General features: G+C 36.7%; 1 protein-coding gene across 1 annotated transcript in view; it reads left to right on the top strand.

Annotated features, from left to right (window-relative positions):
- Positions 1-17948, top strand: part of jag2a (jagged canonical Notch ligand 2a) — a 56333-nt gene that overhangs the window by 34540 nt on the left and 3845 nt on the right. The window lies entirely within an intron of this gene.

Here is a 17948-nt window from a genome sequence, read left to right as displayed (position 1 = left end):
AAGTATCTGTTTGTAGTTTGAGATAATTTTTTAATAAACTGCGCATGGGTTATTAAACTCGCCCTTTTAGTGGAGATTGGAGAGCTGTTTTATATTACAGTATATTTTCCTTTAAATGGCACCTATTATGCAAAATCCACTTTTAAATGGTGTTTAGACATAAATGTGTGTGAACACAACCACCATACAATAATATAAATCCACCGAATCCTCACTTTTAATCCCCATTATACCAAGTTTGTCTTATTCTGTATGATATTATCATGCAGTGTGACATCACATTGCATAGGGCCTGGCCATGGGGATTGATTGACAACCCAGCATTGCTATAGTTTCCGCCCTCAGCGGTTGTACACTGCCCCCCATTTTCTCTGGTTGTGGCAAGAAGGGATACAGCTCCGACCAGAAACGAACAATGAAATTTTCTACCTATTTGTTTAAAGTCTAATGTTGGGGTAACCTTAAACCTAACCCTTACAATAATGAAAAAAATAGAAATTGATTTATGTACAGTGTGACAAAAAAATAAATTGTACTGATGTCCAGTAGCGCCCTTCCAGCCTTAACCATTTTCTCCGCACTCGAGCAGTTGTAACATCTCGCAAGTGATCCTGATGCTCTGTTTAGGTTTAAGACTGAACATGAGTCTTCATTTCCCCCCAACGTCTGAGTTGCAGAGGACACTGTGAACTACTTTCATTTTTCAATGTAATGCACCTCAAATCTACCTTAATAAGTGTACAGTAATTCCAGACTCCTTTGTAAATATCATGTCACTTAAGTGCTTAGAATTGTAACTGTATTTGTGTGTGAACATGAAGTATTTTTAAATTGATCATTGCTGTGGTTGTGAGATTAGTTAGCACTGGTCGTAGCATGCGATTCATTCGGTAGCACGGTCGCACCGTTAAATCAATTGATCCACGCGCTAAAAAAAAGGGCGCAAGCTCTGTATTATCGTGCTGTTTAGCCCCACTTTCATTGCATTTGGCTTTCCATATGTTCGGCTAAACACCAGTTCTCTCTCTCTGTTATGTTGCTTCTACTGGCTGTTTATTGCTGTAGATATGCAATGCTGAGAGATTCGAACCATAATATTGTGCAGGAACATTGCAAGCACAAATAAAGACATTTTGGAACCAGGGGGATAGAAGAAACAGTGTCTGTTAACCAACATGCTAGGAGTTCTTGTTATCTGTGGACAGGAATTACTTTATTTAAATAAGCAATAGTGTGTTAAAGAGAATATGTCCTCTACGAATTAATCCTTTTTTTTTTTTTTTTTTTGCTTAAACCACAACATTACACACTATCTAAAGTTGAAAAGGGGGGAAAAAAAAGCATAACAGGACCCCTTTAAGAACTTCACTCTTATTTTTATTTCTAACCTACTCAATCTTTTACATCAAGGGCTTTTCAGTTCCAATCTTGGAAGTCCAGTTTTCTGTTGGGTTTAGATCTGGTCCTAACCAAACACACCCGACAAGCAAGTCAAGGTGTTCAAACCTGACTTCAAATTACAGACAGTTGGGTTAAATTCGGATCGGTACTGCAGGACACTTGAGTTGAAGAGCCCAAGTCTGTGGTTTTGCACCCTCAGGTCTTGTTAGGTGGCCTGGTGCCCTTGGTCTGAACTCTGCACTGAAATGACTCTATCCTGTAACATGTCTGTGGTAGTGGAAAGGTGTCTATTTTAGGAGCATTTTTTTTTTTGCCGTACTGTATACTTCACGGGGAGAGCCGGTGGGGGTAAGCTTACTGAATGATGGGATGGTAAGTGAACTTGACTGCTAATGCCAATAGTAGTAGGTTTATGTGTAGGTACTTTGGTGTGAGTATATGAGTGAACAAGCTTTGATTTGTTGAATGTTGACTCCATGCTAAGCTGTAGGATTATTGCGGAGTCAGCAGTGGTATCAGATTCACAATCTGAGCTGCATGCACAGACATAAAGAAAAGAATTTGGTGAACACATTTTTTTCTGCCAACAGAGGAAGCTGCCAACAGGAATCTGGCAGCTCAGTCTTCAGTACCTGAAACTTGAGGTACACCTCACATTCCTGTTTTATAAGCTGAGAGAGACTGACAGAGAGAGAGAGAAAAAAATGAAAACCGAAACTGTAACCTTGTAAGAAGCTGTAAAATATGCCCTTGCTTAAGTTGTCTGTACTCAAAATTAATTTCAACAGTCAATACAACTGAAGTAGTTGAGAGAACATTCATGTTAGGCTTTCATCGAGTCAACTGAAAATGCTACAAAAGTCCATAAGAAATATTGCACATTTAACATGTAAAAAGGAATTAAAAACACATGGCAACCTGATGCATTCAAGTTTTTAAGTTTTCTCAGCTATTGTCTTTAGAGTCTAAGTAACACTTTCTCACATTTTCATTTTGTACATTTACTAAAATCAAGATGCTTCTTTCATCATTAATAAATGCATTGAGAAATTCTAAGAAAAAACCCCCGAACTTATTTGACCTGACATTAGATTTCCAGTCAATGCAAAGCTTTGTAAGTGAACGGTTTACACTTTTATTAACGTGTTGAGGCTATTGAAGTGTTGGTGGTTTTTTTTTTTTTTTTTAAATGCAGACCAGTATATGAAACGCTGAGGGATCCATGCTTGGTTTTCCATGAAGTACAGTAGGAGACTCAAGATGAGTCAAAGCCTGTGTTTCACTCGTCTCAATACCTTGATTATTTGTAGAAACAGCTGCTAAAGATGCTCTGCGGGTTTGAGACTCCATGCTGGCATTGAACACATCCCAGAATTCCTCTTGCTCTCAACTGAACATTATTCATCTAGTGCTGGCAAAAAACAACCGCAGCTGCCAATCGAAACTCCTCTCTTCCTAAAACCAAAAACTTCAAAACCAAATAATGAAAATACTGCATAATTGTTAAATGGCAACCCTTAAAAAAACAACCTTTGCCTCAAGCACAAATAGTTGGCCATTTCAGGGGTGAGTTTCTGAGAAACTGAATGGACAGTTATTGTATTATTACCCCGATTAATCATTAAATTCCTGCTCTGCATTCTTGGGCATGTTTTGATCTGCCCTCTTACCTCGTGCCATATATGAAGAACCGTGCAGGTCTAGATCAAGCATTCTCCAGGACCATCACAGAAGACGCAACTGACGTTTCTAGAATATTTCAGCACTTTATCATGTCATAGAGATCAGAGTATAAGATTTGAAGTGGCCCAAAGCAAGACCTAAGATGCATACTCGCATCTTGAAATATAAACATACTGCATCTTAAATTCTGTTAAAACTGAATAATAAAGTACTCTCAATAAAATCTTTCAAATCACAGAGGTTTTGTCAGGCTGAGTCACAAGCTTAAACTTTACAAAGGCATCTGAGCATGTGTGTGTTCCGTTGATCTGTGCTTACAAAAATCATGTAGGGGCATGGATTGCATTTAACACGCGCGCGCACACACACACACATACACCACACCCTGAATTAAAATTATATATAAAAAAAAAAAACTGCTAGAGTGATTTTCATTTGATGTTGGGACAAGAAAAGACCTGTGTTATTCCAGGCCCTGACACAGAGGGTGTTGCGTTCACCTCTCTACTGATGCGATTAAGATCTCCTATCCAATGCTATCCCAGGTAATTAATACGAGTTAAGCAATTCTTCCTTTCTTTTTCTCCATTTAAGGGTGGATCCATCCTTACAGTAATGCAGAAACAGAAAAGAAAGTTCAACAGTTTGCTATTCAACACTCATGCACGCACGCACATTTTTACTTACTTGTCTCTCTTTCCAGAAGAATGGAAATCTAGGCATTCATGTGGCATCATGTCTCAATCTTCCACCAGGACGTCCCACCGCTGCAAAGTTTACATGTCTCACTAAAGGTGCGGTCACTTTTCACTTTGAGAATGTGAAATTTCTTCTGAGCCTGCAACTAATTTTTCGCAACCGGATATGATGTTGTATTCTATTTCTAATAAATAGTAAATTAGAAATAATAAATTCAAAATATTGTAAAATATTGGTTCGCAACACTACTACTACAAAATGCTGCTTTGAAGTTTGTATTCTTTGTAGACTGAAACAGTGATGTTTACATAGATCCTCCTCTATTGGTCAAAAAGCTTAAAGCAAAAGCTAATACTTTTAGCTCCATTCTGCTAAATTTGTTTGTAGAAATGGAAGTGGACACTATATAGAATCATAATTTTACACTACCAATTCAGATCATTTAAATAATTACTGAGTTTATAGCAATTAATAGCACTCGCTGAATGAACCCTAGAATTGTACACAATGAAGTGAATCTGGACAAAATGATCATAAAAGCAAATTCATTGTTACCATCTTTGGTCCGCTTTCTTCAATTGTTTCTTCTTAATTACTATAGTGCTGATGGTACACCTACAGCAGAGTCTCAAACACAAGTCATTTTCATCAAAGGTCACTTCCTAAATGAGGCCTGAACAGTTGTCATATGTGTAATGGAGTAGATTAGCTAGATAATGGGGAAAACTGATCCAAGATCAGCTCTTAATTGAAGCTGTATTCATAACCGATTGTTAAGCATACCGCTCTATCTTCACTCTATCAGTGTCTAAATCTGTGTGATTCAAGACCACTGGTGTAGAAGTTACTCACAGTTGATGATTATGTGTAGTTGTTAAAAGCTCAGGGTTCGTGATATTTATAGAAAATGCCCTTCAGATTAAAATGTACCCTCAGCACACAAGTAAACACATTTTTTGAATTTCATTAAAATAAGAAACATTTTTCCAATGTATAGCAAAACTAGAAGTTTTTTTAAACCAATAATGTTGAACTAACTCAATACATTTTATTTAAATGTTATTTAATAAATTTTAATACACACACATTAGATCAGCCAGTGAGAAGAGGCTAGTGTCAGTACTTGCATTTGCACAGCTATTGTTTATTAAATGTTGCAAGATTCACTGCAGTTTTCAGACATGTAAGTGATGGGTGGGTTGGTGCATGAACAATTTGTTCACAAGCTGCACACTAGGAAAAAATAAAAAATGAAAGCTATTTTGAAAAATGTTGATAACCAAACCGTTTACAGTAACCAATATCTCCCTTAGTATGGAGGAAAATACAATGGAAGTCAATCAATACCATCAGTTGTCTGGATACCAGCATTCTTCAAAAGATCTTCTTTTGTGTTCAGCAAAAGAAAGGAACTTGTATCCCTTTAGGTGAACACAATAAAACAACTTCCAAGAATTTGTTCACCTGAGAGTGTTTACAAACATATGTTAACATTTTAGAGGATAGAATTATCATAATTTAAGATTTTTTTTTTTTTTTTTTTACAACCAACATGTAAAACAATTGCTGGAGGAAAACCCATTTGGGTAACTGAACTTTTAAAGGTTTTTATTTTTATTTATTTTTTTGTGACCACTATCCCCATCCACCAAATAGCCTGTATGATAAGGTGCATGTTCATTGTTTTTGTAAACAGAACACAGTAAAGAGAAGTGTGTGTGTGTGTCTATGAGCACATGCATGTGTTTGAGCGATCATTCAGCTGTCTTTACCAACGCAGCTGTCTGTCGTCATACAGACAGCTGCCACTGTCAACCTATCAATGAATCATTACTCCTTTACATAAACAAACCATGAATGTGTGTGCTTTTTCAAATACAAGTATTGTGTTACAGCAAATGTTAAGATTGCTTGTTGTCCTTCCTTTTGTCTATATGTGAACATATTTATGGTTAATGATGAATGCATTGTAATGCATCCATGTAACTTTGTGTGGGCTGCAGGTTCAATGTAAAAAAAAAAAAAACGTCTGAAGCCAAGTTTCAGACTGAAAACTACACTACACTGCATCTAAATTGCCATTGTGAGAAGCATTGAACTTCTGAATGCTCCAGGCTACTGTCCTTTTAGTGCCAAGTGTGAATCAGTGAGAATGCAGTAGGGTGGTTTCTCATAGATACAAAGTGCACTTTGATCATGCATTTTAAGCAGAATTCACCAAAAGAGAGACAGACCAGTTGTAATAAACGGTGCCTCCCATCACACACTAGCAGCTTTGTCAATTTCCTCTGTATGGACATATGCACCTACAGCGCATACCCATGGATCTGTGGTAGCATGTCCCTGTGAAACTGAAATCTGATAGTATGTGTACAGTAACCCCACCGACACTGGGAATCTAGCCATGACCCTTGAAGCCGCAGCTATGCTGTTCTGATATTTAAAATTAAGAAAAGATATTTGGAAATCAATGCCTCCTGCATGCATGCTGCAGATCTATAACCTGACAGTGTTACAATTAAGCGTCTGTGTCTATATATCTGTTCTCTCATATCACTGGCAATAGTTAAGTTGCAGCTGTTGCTCTCAGATGAGTCCAGTCATTCCTCAGCTGTTCCACTTCTTACCACTGAACATATGCATGTGTGTTTCTTCAAAGGTAACTCACTAACCTCACTAAATCACTAACATGAAGGTGCAAAGTTACATTACCTGCCATTACAGAAAAATGTTTATTACACAGACACAAAAATTTAAAATGCTGCAAAAGCTGTGGCATTGCCTGAGCTTTAGTCAAATTCATGTGTCAGTGACTAGTTTCACTCTAAAAGCTTGCTTTTTGAGATCTGACGTGCTCCACCCACTCACTACCTAAACACCTGTAAAAAATATTACATGGGAAAGACTTAAAAGAGATGTGCAATAACACCTCATCAGTCAATCTGATTGGCCACTATATGGAAAATATTGTTCTGGGAAAAAAAGTGGTTCATGTGATTGTATGTGCCTGTACCTGTTGAGCATTGTGATTAAAAAACGTGATCATCAAAATCAAATTCTATTCATTTAAAGCCAATTCATCTACTGGCAAACACACTCCCATGCATTTTCCATTTTACAAATCAAAGTTCATTTTAAATGTTGATAATAGTATATAAATAAAATGTAAATAATATTATATACAGTATATAATATTGTTTTAACCTGCAAATATATGACCGTTAGATATTTACATACAGACTTAAGGGTAAAGTTCTACATCTGTACATTACAATGAACCCATTTTGAATGTATTAAAATTAAATCAAAATTGTATAATCTGTTTTTTCCTCTCTCTCTCTCTCTCTCTCTCTCTCTCTCTCTCTCTCGATACTAGATTCACTTCAATGATGTCATCATTTACCCAAGTGTTTACCCTGGGAGTCATGGAAGTGTGTGTGAGGCGTGTTATATTGCATATCAGATGAGAGTATTATGGTGGTTTATTGATTTATTGTTAGTCTTCAGTCAGTCATGTCTTTATTAGGGTCTGTCATTAACCAGCTTCTGTAAGATGGAAACAAACTGGCAGAGTCTGGGAACTGGCCCTAGGCGGTGGGGTGTAGCCTGGGATTGTGTGTGTGTGTGTGTGTGTGTGTGTGTGTGTTAATGGGTGTGGCAGACTACTGTCTCCCTCAATGAGACGCAGACTTTTCCCAGCCTTGGTAATGGAGCCAGTCCTAAAATAAGCCATCCAACACACATAGATAAATACACACTGCAGCGTGCATTATTACTGCAGAATGCGTCACCTGAGAGGGATCCTCAGAGGACACCGATTAGTTCAAAGGGAGCTGACCCATTAAAGTGACCACTAATGCTGGGCCACTGTGACATTAATGTAGTGACACACCGACTGTTGCATCTGAAATGTTGCCACTCCTCATTTGTGTGTTACGTATTACAACTCTGCATTTCACCATCCAATCAAAATTAAGCTAACTAAAAAAAGAAAATGAGCACCATGTAAATAGTACACGCAATATTGCTACATGCAATATGTGCCCGTTCTAAGCAAATGAGTAAAAAGAGGATGCAGCAAAAAGTTATGAGGTCATGGACAATGCATTTTCAACACACTTGAGAATGTTTGGCCTGCACCGCCAAGGTCATAAACTAATGTACTCACCAAAAGTCACCAAGAAAGAAAGAGTTGGCAAGACCATTAACTCAGCACGGAGTTGAGCTGATGGTCAACTATAGACAGACATGATCGCACACACAACTTGAAAGGATTGATTTAAAGTCCAGATGAAATACATTAAAGGGGGGGTGAAATGCTATTTCATGCATACTGAGTTTTTTACACTGTTAAAGAGTTGGATTCCCATGCTAAACATGGACAAAGTTTCAAAAATTAAGTTGTACGTTTGAAGGAGTATTTCTGTTCCAAAAATACTCCTTCCGGTTCATCAAAGTTTCGGAAAGTTTTTTTCGAGTATGGCTCTGTGTGACGTTAGATGGAGCGGAATTTCCTTATATGGGCCCTAAGGGCACTTCTGCCGGAAGAGCGCGCGCTCCTGTATAGCAGAGCACTGAGAGCACAACAGACATTCACTGATCAGAGCAAGAGCGTCGCGAAATGTCACAAAAGAAGTGTGTTTTTGGTTGCCAGGGCAAGACAACCCTGCACAGATTACCAAAAAAAAAACAGCATTAAGGGACCAGTGGTTGGAGATTATTTTTACAGAGCATCAACGGAGTTGTGCAAGTGTTTTTGTTTGTTCCCTGCATTTCAAAAATGCTTGTTTTACAAACAAGGCCCAGTGTGACGATGGATTTGCACATCGTTTATTTCTTAAGGATAATGCAGTCCCAACGAAAAAGGGTCACGATCGTGTGTTGGAACCACATGCGGTGAGTAAAACTGCTTCAAATATCTCTGTGTTGTTAACTTAGCTATCGGTGCTGATGGCGCGTAAGCACATCAAGAGTAAACAACATGTGATGTTCTCATCAAACTGCACTTTCCACATGTACAGCTTAAAAAAAAAAAAAAAAGACGACAAAGTGGAACTTAGTCATTTTCCAAAACCGCTAAACAAATATATACAGTTTCAGTACATACCACATAGAGCCGTCGTTGCTGATGCTGCTTTTGTTAAATTTCAGCCTCTGGATCTGATTCTGGATCATAAATATACGCTGAATCTGACTGCTAGCCATGGTTTGTTTTGGATGTTTTTTTCCTCACGGTAAAGTCACAGCTTCCAAACGCTCTCAACGCAAAAGCCTACTGGCGCTCGTGATTCTTTAGCTCCGCCCACACGTCACGCCTCCAGCCGGTCGTGTTTTTTCCGGGAAAAATCGGTACAGACTATCTTTCTCTTATGAATGACTTTTTGGAGTTATGAAGGATGCAGTACTACTCTATAAGTACTCAAGATTAACAGGATATTGAGTTAAAACGAGCACCCCCCCCCCCCCCCTTTAAATCAAGGTTGTGAATTAGACCATTTATATTTGTGAATATGGTATTTTCCGAAGTTAATAAAAGTTGAATAACAAAAATAAATTTTTTGGACAAACCACATAAATCAAAGTATAACATTACATCAAAAATATTGTTTCTGATGTTTACATTCAGTTTTGTGCTTATGAATTCTTCCAAATCAGACCAAAATTTTGTGAAGAATTCACAATATGTGGTTTGTAAAGGGGTGGTGTTGGCGCAGTGGATAAGACACATGTCTTTGGTGTGAGAGACCCGGGTTTGAATCCACTGTGAGACACCAATGTGTCCCTGAGCAAGACACTTAACCCCTATATATATATATATATATATATATATATATATATATATATATATATATATATATATATATATATATATATATATATATATATATATATATATAGCAATTGTAAGTTGCTTTGGAAAAAAGTGTCGAATAAATGTGTACATACAGTGATAAAATAAATGAAAAATAGTCTCCCTATTTGATTGTCACAAGACTCTTTGTTCTTTTAAATCTTCTTAGCGTATCTTTAACAGGATACATTTGATGTAAAATTTTAAATGAAACTTCTTTTATTTTATTATTAATACAGTATTTACAAACACTAGTATTAGCTTTTTCCCAATTTAAATCACCCATGGCTGAATACCAAAAAAACGTTGCAGCAGGTGGAACAGAGCACGAAATTTGATTTCTAATATATTTATTGGTGTATTCTTTCTTTGTAATGTCTGTATCTCCAATAAAAATTATATTAAATTCAGCACTAATATCTGTGAATGATATGTGTTTTAGAATTTGAGGTGAGCCTGTAGGGATTGCATCAAATACAACTGCGTATTATTTTAGTGTCACCGGGAAGTTAAAGTTCTGAAGAAATTCTGAATATGACATGAGCAAACATCTTTGTTCAATAACTGTCCTACCAACAGAATTCCTCTATCAAACCATGGCCGACAAAACAGAGACTTCTTTTTTTAAAGGATTTCTTCGTTATTCCAAATAAAGTATCTATGTGGACTAAAGTTATGTTTATAGATCAATATCCAAGTTAGAAGGGCTTGTTTGTGGAAGTCATCTAATTTCAAGAGAATTTTATCAATAGAAAAATTATATTTCCGTTGAAAATGTATGCCACCAAGACTATTGAACAAATATAATGATTACACAGAGTTCCTGGTTGAGCGGAGGAGCAAGATGTGCGTCAAAAGTCGAATATTTTTAATGATGGCCTAATAGTTATTTGAAGCTTGTGAACATATTAGCAACACAGCTAGTAATGACAGCGTCCGGTTTTATTGTTGTCATCAATTAATATACTTCTTAATTACATTACATTACATTACATATTTTTACATTATTACATTGTTGTAAATAAATTACCTTTATTTTATTTACCTTTATCAGTAAGTTTTGGCCACTGCCTGACATCTACCCAATGTTCCCCTTCACCAGACATTTTCTTTAATGAGCAGGATCCGCTTTCATTGAAATGTCATTAGAAGGATCCGGCAAGTGTCACACTGTCACACTGTCACACTTCGCAGATTTGTGTATAAGCGAGAGAAAGTGAATGAATGGTGGTTGTGATTGCATTTAAAAAGGAAAAAGACAGAGACAAAAGTTTATTCACTTAAGAAAAAAATGTATAAATACAGATGAAATGAAAAATAATACTGAAAAATGTATTTGCATAAAAAGTTCATTTACACAAATTTATTCTTTCTGTAGCTGTGTGGGAAAATACCCTTTTTAAAACAAATTAATACTTTATCATTAAGGATGAATGCAACTAATAACTGTTTTTACAGATTTTGCTTAAATAAATGCAGCCTTATAGTAAGCACAAGTGATATAAAATAAATAAATAAAATAAAATAAATCTCCCCAAACCTTTTGAATGGTGATGTAACTAGGAGAAAAAAATAGCCTTACACTGAGTGTTGCTTATTAAAATATGTAATGCAATCTGCAGTTGTTTATCTCATTTGTTTGCCTGTAACCCACAGAGCATAATCAGCCAAACATATAAACCTTAAACTCAAGCTCTTGAAAGCAACAGTGAGTTTAGTACTGAATAACATAAATCTGGACCTTACAATACATTGTTTTCAGATTTATCTATTTTTTCTCTTTTTGCTATAGGCAAGGCAAGGAACTTCTCTTCAAACTAATGCACTCTTTGGCAAAGAGCCGAACATCAAAATGTCTCTTCAACATGATATTGATGTCTCTCAGAATTTCACTGCCAGCGTTTTCAAATCAGCACTTGCAATCTTATCAAAGAATGCACTGATTCTATCATTTTTACAGCCCAGAAAATGCAACTTGAGAACATGGTGCTTGGGGACCTATGGTTTATTTGCAATAGTAGAAATGTGTAGTGGGCTGGAAGGCTTACATTGGGCATCCTTTACTGTTCATTTTAGTTTTTTAGTAAAAGGGATCTGTCATGCCTAATCAACATTCAGATTAAATATGTTGTACTGCTTTTGCATGCTTGAGTACTAGTAAATGGGTCTGACGTGACTTTATGAATCAAATCACATAAATAAGTATTATGTCAAATCATAATCCGTGTATTGTCATAACATTCCTGGCAATTCCCACTCACCGTAAGTCTTGCCACTGCAAAAACAGCAGCATAAAGCTTTTTCACATCAGCAGTTGCGGAATGGTTTGCTTTGAGACTGACCCAAGCACCAAACACCTGGAGTCTTTTAAAGTGCTATGCATTCTCATTTCAAATCCATTCAATATGATGGAGGGCTTCTTCAGACCCCTTTAAATATCAGTTTGAATCTAGGACACATCTGCAAAGCAGCTGTGATGATGCTTCATTCAAAACTAGTCTATTGGATAAATCGAGAAAAGGCAGGTGACAGTTGCTGGGACATCAATGAAAGACTGTGACACACACTCTGAACTTTTGCCATTTGGTGTTACATTTTATATTGTCATTTTATATTGTCTCCCTTCCCATAGCCTGGTCAGTAATATTTTTCAGACATTGTTACTCACTGGTCAAAGTTGGGGAAAACGGGAAAACAGAAGGCAGCGCTAGAAAAGAGGATGTAGCAGTACCATCTATCGGTTGTTGCTATTTAGCTAAAATTGCCCACAGTAAACTATAGGTCAAACATCTTCTGCGCTGACGTGTTATACTCTTGCAGAACACCTCTAACATAGCCGACATGTTTAGTTTTCACTACAGCTGATGATGGGCAGAGAGTTGTTACATTCTAGTTGTTACATTTTCAAATAAGACAAAAACACTGCATAATTACGTTAACATTGTGTTACTTACATTACAGACATCATATTTCCAGTTTATTTTCGACCAGTCAACAAAAATAGCTCCAAACGAAGCTAATGCAAAACTGACTGCTGCGTGTCTTCAACCAATACATTATTGTAGACAATGGTGTTTTCTTCTTGAACGAATCAGTGTGTCAACACTGTACTGGCTCCCCATCAAACATTGTATAGATTTTAAAATCTTGCTTTATTACTTATAAAGCCCTGAATGGTTTAGCACCTCAGTATTTCAGTATTATAGTCCTCCACGTCCGCTGTGTTCTCAAAACTCTGGCAATTTGATAATACCTAGAATATCAAAATCAACTGCGGCGGGAGATCCTTTTCCTATTTAGCTCGCAAACTCTGGAATAACCTATCATTGTTTGGGAGGCAGACACACTCTGTCAGTATAAATCTAAATCAAAGATCCACCTTCGTTTTTCTCCATTCTGTCACCGATGGAGTTTTGCCGCTATCGCCTCTGGCTTGCTTAGTTGGGCACACTTAATTTCTTGCAATTTCGTTGACTTGATTGCACAGATACAATTAAACTGAACTGAGCTGGATGATGACATCACTGAATTAAATGATGAACTTCCTTTTTGTATTATTGACACACTGTTTTCCTGTTTAATGCTGTTCAGTTGCTTTGTTGCAATCTGTATTGTTAAAAGTGCTACATAAATAAAGGTGACTTGACTTGAATTGTAAAGTGAATAATTCAGTGGTTTACTGATAAACTGAAGTAAGCATCCAAGTGAGGATACGTCCTTCCTAGACCAGTCTTTCTGAAGCTTCAAGGCTAGAGTCTTTAGGCTTGTACGAGATCAGTGCTCCACAGAACGATCAGTGTATGACATCAAAGTGCCGAGAGAGAAATTAAAAATTATTACTACTTTCCAATCGCTCTCGTTGTACTTTACTTTGTTATACATGCAGCACTGCTTTAAATGGAACACCTTTTCTCAGCATTAAGCGCACATGACTTCATCAAAAATGTCTCCAAATAATAGTACATTTATAATTTAAAGAATATTTTAAAGTATTATATTGAAATGTAATTTGTTTTATATTTAATTTGAATTGACAAAAAATATGAACAGACTTTTTATTAATGCAGTACGTATAATGACAACAGTATGTGGTCTCTATGGTCGTGGCAGCCTTAATATACAGCAAGGATGTATAATTTCATTTGAGAAGCACTGTTGTTAAACAAATTCGTGGAGTAAAGATTCAATGACTCACTTACAAAAACAGACGCTTGTAGCCATATACAGACATGACTATATAACCTGTGGAAAGAGTCATTGAAAAATCCCCTCCACTAATAAATGAACAGTCTGGAGAATCTGTCCTGTAGCACATAAACACAGACAAGAGTGTCGTTATTATTAATAAAAAACTAAAACCATTAAAAGTAACGAATAAAAATCACAAAAGCTAACTAAAATGAAAAGCTGATATTAGAAAAGAAAAGACTAATCTCAAAACATCAATAATACTTAAATAGTATATGAATAATAGTAAAATAACACGGGTAGAGACAGAAACAGTGAAAGGTCCTGGTGACGTAGAACTAAAGATCACACAGATTGGAACATTGATTTGCAATTATTAGTAGCATAGATTAGAACTAGTTATCTCACAATGAAGTTGTAGCAAAGTCTACACCGAAGTAACTATAATGTTTTGAATCCACTTGTCAGTAAATACAGTGACTTCTGTATAAATCTCTGTATGAATGAATAAGGCTGCATTTTTTTTAATGTTTTGTAAATGTTTGAAGATTTAAAAAAAAAAAGAAAGAAAGTTGGATCCATTTAAAACTCCAGTGTAACTAGAACATGTTGAACACACACACACACACTGTGGAGCTTTCAGTATCCACTGAATTGGTACAGTAGTAATCAGTAAAGGTGTAATTTTCTCTGTCTGTCTCTGCTGTCTATTATTTTAGGGTTCTGCTGCTTGTCTGAGAAAGGGTCAAAGTTGATCATAAAAAGAGGCCTACACAACCCCCGCTATTTTTTCTCTCTCTAATTGGCTCATGTACACACACACACACATCCTTTCTTTGACTACTGTTTGCCTGTTTATCCCTCAGTGTGTGTGTGTGTGTGTGTGTGTGTGTTTCAACAGCTGTTTTCAGCAGTTGCTCGTCACTTTTTCATAGTGATTTTCTGTCATGACCGTGACCATGAAAATGACACACATCCAGTCACTTCAAATCACTATAAAAACACTTGTACAGCATATCTAAGATATGTCTGTTTAGCAATTGTTCTGTACAAAAGTTATCTGACAGAACATGTTACAACCTAAAGACTCACAACACTCCAGTTAATTCTACACCCCAGAATAAGGTTTTAGATTATCAATGTCACCACAGTCATGGCCCCATGTATTTATTGTTCCACAGTCATAAAAACCTTCCTATTTCTACCAGATTTAACCCATAAAAGTTATTTTTGTTGATTTAAATGATTTATTTAGTTTGATTCAGTGATTATAGAATAATCAGAATAATTGACTTAAATTTTAATTACTTTAATTTATTTTAGATTACATTTGTTTTCTTTCAACTTTTTCAGTGTGACTTTTTTTCACTTAATACTGATGCCATTGACCCTCTCAGCACCAATTTTCTTTTAGAGCTATATGGTTCAAATGATCCATTTAAAATATGTTATTAACAATCCTGTAACTGATTCTGTATTTTATGGGTATTTCGAAATCAAATTTTTATTTATTACATTATTACAATTATTTAATTATGTTTCAATGACATTGGAACAAAATGCAGAGTGCAGATAGTAAGGGGTATGGTCTCTGCAACATCACTCCATTTGTTTTCGCCAATCAGCTTTGCTTGTCTTAAATGCTCTGTTGAATAAAGTTTCTGCTTTAATAAGGCTGCTAGGTTGAGGCAACTTTCCAATGAATCAAAAAGACATATCCGCTTCGTGTTACACGCATTCCTTGAGATTTCTGACCTAGGTCAACCAGCAAGCCAGGACATGCCCTTCTTTTCAGATCACACAAGCACACACACATGCATGCACTTACACTAAAAGCACCCATAAAATGGAGTACCAGGAAAAAAAATCCTGCAGGTGACCGATCAGAGTCGATATTCTGTACAATTTATATGCATATAAAATATCCCTGCATGGGGAACAGAGATTAGAGTCAAAGTGTGAATCCATGCATCTCTCTCTGGGAGCTCTTCAGTCTGTGCATGTTCGTACCTGTCTGCACTCTGTTAAGGGGTGGTTTATTGCAATTCCACTATTTTTAACATTAGTGTGTAATGTTGCTGTTTGAACATAAACAATATACGCACAGTTACAAAGCTGAAAGTTCAATGCAAATGGAGATATTGTCTTTCTGTCAGTTTAATGCCTACAAAAACAGCTGGTAGGGACTACAAGAAGTTACTTCCCGGGTTTGTGACGTAACAAACCCAGATAAATGCCACCCTCTGGAAAAAGCAGCAAAGGGGGTGAGGCCATGCTGTGCTGCTTTAGAAAAGAGGAAGAGAAAACTAGAGGTGCAAGTAAAAATCTATTCACATATGAATCGAACAATTCTAATAGATTCACAAGTTTCAAAATCAATCTTCCAAAGCAGCGGTTCTTCATACTGTTCCTCGTGCCCCCCTGCTTTGCGCACACTCTGGCTCTCTTTCTCTCTCTCTCTTTCTCTTTCATTCAGCTCAAACAATGAACTGTTCGAATTATACACTTATTTTCACATAGCTATGAAAAGCATTAAACATACAGATGCCATTCTGTATCAAAGCTTTAATCGGGATAAAACCATATATTAAAAGCTAACATTAGCAGTAACATTTACAAATAACAGCATATCTAAAAGTATGGGACAACAACAACCAAAAAATATTAAAAAGCTTGCTTGCACAGGTTCTGCACGACCCTCTTCAATAATATCCTCTGTTTCTCAATCAGACTCAAACTTACAAATGATAGTAACAACATTGTTGTTTACAATAGAGCTCCAGAGGTTGATGTCACACAATCTAAACCATTTTGGCAGGCCAATCGAAGAGCGCTAGAGAGGCTGCAGCATTGGTATTGACAGTGGTCGGACAATAATTAAAACCAGATTATTTAGACCTTACAAACCATACTATTTCAACATGGTGGACATCTGCTATGTGTGCCAGGAAGTCAGAACAGGTGAGGTAAGCTAGGGTTGACCAACCTTCACGTATTAGCCTGGGACATCCCGGATTAATTTATGTGTCCTGTACGTGACTAATGCCTCGGGCTAATGGCGATTCCGTCGGTGGTTTGACTTCAGTAAATCAGTTTTAGCAAATACAAACAATGTCATTAACGTTAACATGTTTCCAGCCTCGCAAGGAAGCATGCAATCAATCTGAGACATGATCAGTAAGGGAAACCCTTTTTCCATATTTCAAAGTAGAGAAAAAACACTTTACATTTATTTAACTGATGGCTTCTTAACCTTGTAGCCTAAATTATTCGTAAAACACAAAAAATGACCAATAAAAATGTCAAGCACCAAAAGCAGTCCATATTAAATTTATAAGTTATCTTTAATTAAAAATATATAATTTTTCAATATACGCGATTGTCCCATGAAGAAAAGGGGAAATCCTTTTTGAATTTTCCTAAGGATCCCGATAGATGACTAAAACGGTTCACTGCAATACAATTTGCAAACCAAAATAAAATTTGGGATTAAACGGGTTAAGATTTCATGACATTTATGATGTCTACTTTACCCACAGTACTGGCCATTTACAATGATAGCTAGGGTCGATTATGTTAGCTAACAACACAGTTGTCCCTTTCAGTGATGACATAGCAGATTTATTTTGTACCCCTCCAGGCTTTTGTAGGCTTTTAGTCTCCAGAGTAGGACAAGATAAAGTTGATGAAGTATTGTAGATATCAGAATACTGCAGGTCAGGAAGTCTATCGTTCCTTTATTGATATGTACGTTAAAAGCACCTTGGGGGTATTATAGGGATCTGTTATCTATTAAGTTTTGCTATGTACAGGTCTATGTCTTCTGAATTAAAGTGCGCAGTGAACGCTATTGCCTTGAAACTCATGCTGGCAACACTCATTTTCATATTCACACCCGGCTGTCCCTGCCTGCAAGCATGGTGGTGTAAACAGAATGGGTCACATGACATCCGGAGGTCTAAACAACCAGAGCACATGCCGCTGAGGTGAGGGGTGGGACATTTAGACGCGCACTAGGGGCGCTTCAGCCAATCACAACACACTGGGCTAGCTAACCAATCAGAGCCCATCGCCTATTTCTCAGAGAAGGGACCGAGTGGTGTGGAATAAAGGTAAATTATGTGAA

The sequence above is a fragment of the Carassius gibelio genome, chromosome B13 (genome assembly GCF_023724105.1).
Source record: "Carassius gibelio isolate Cgi1373 ecotype wild population from Czech Republic chromosome B13, carGib1.2-hapl.c, whole genome shotgun sequence".
Lineage (NCBI taxonomy): Eukaryota > Metazoa > Chordata > Actinopteri > Cypriniformes > Cyprinidae > Carassius > Carassius gibelio.
This window is presented reverse-complemented; position numbering and strand designations above follow the sequence as displayed.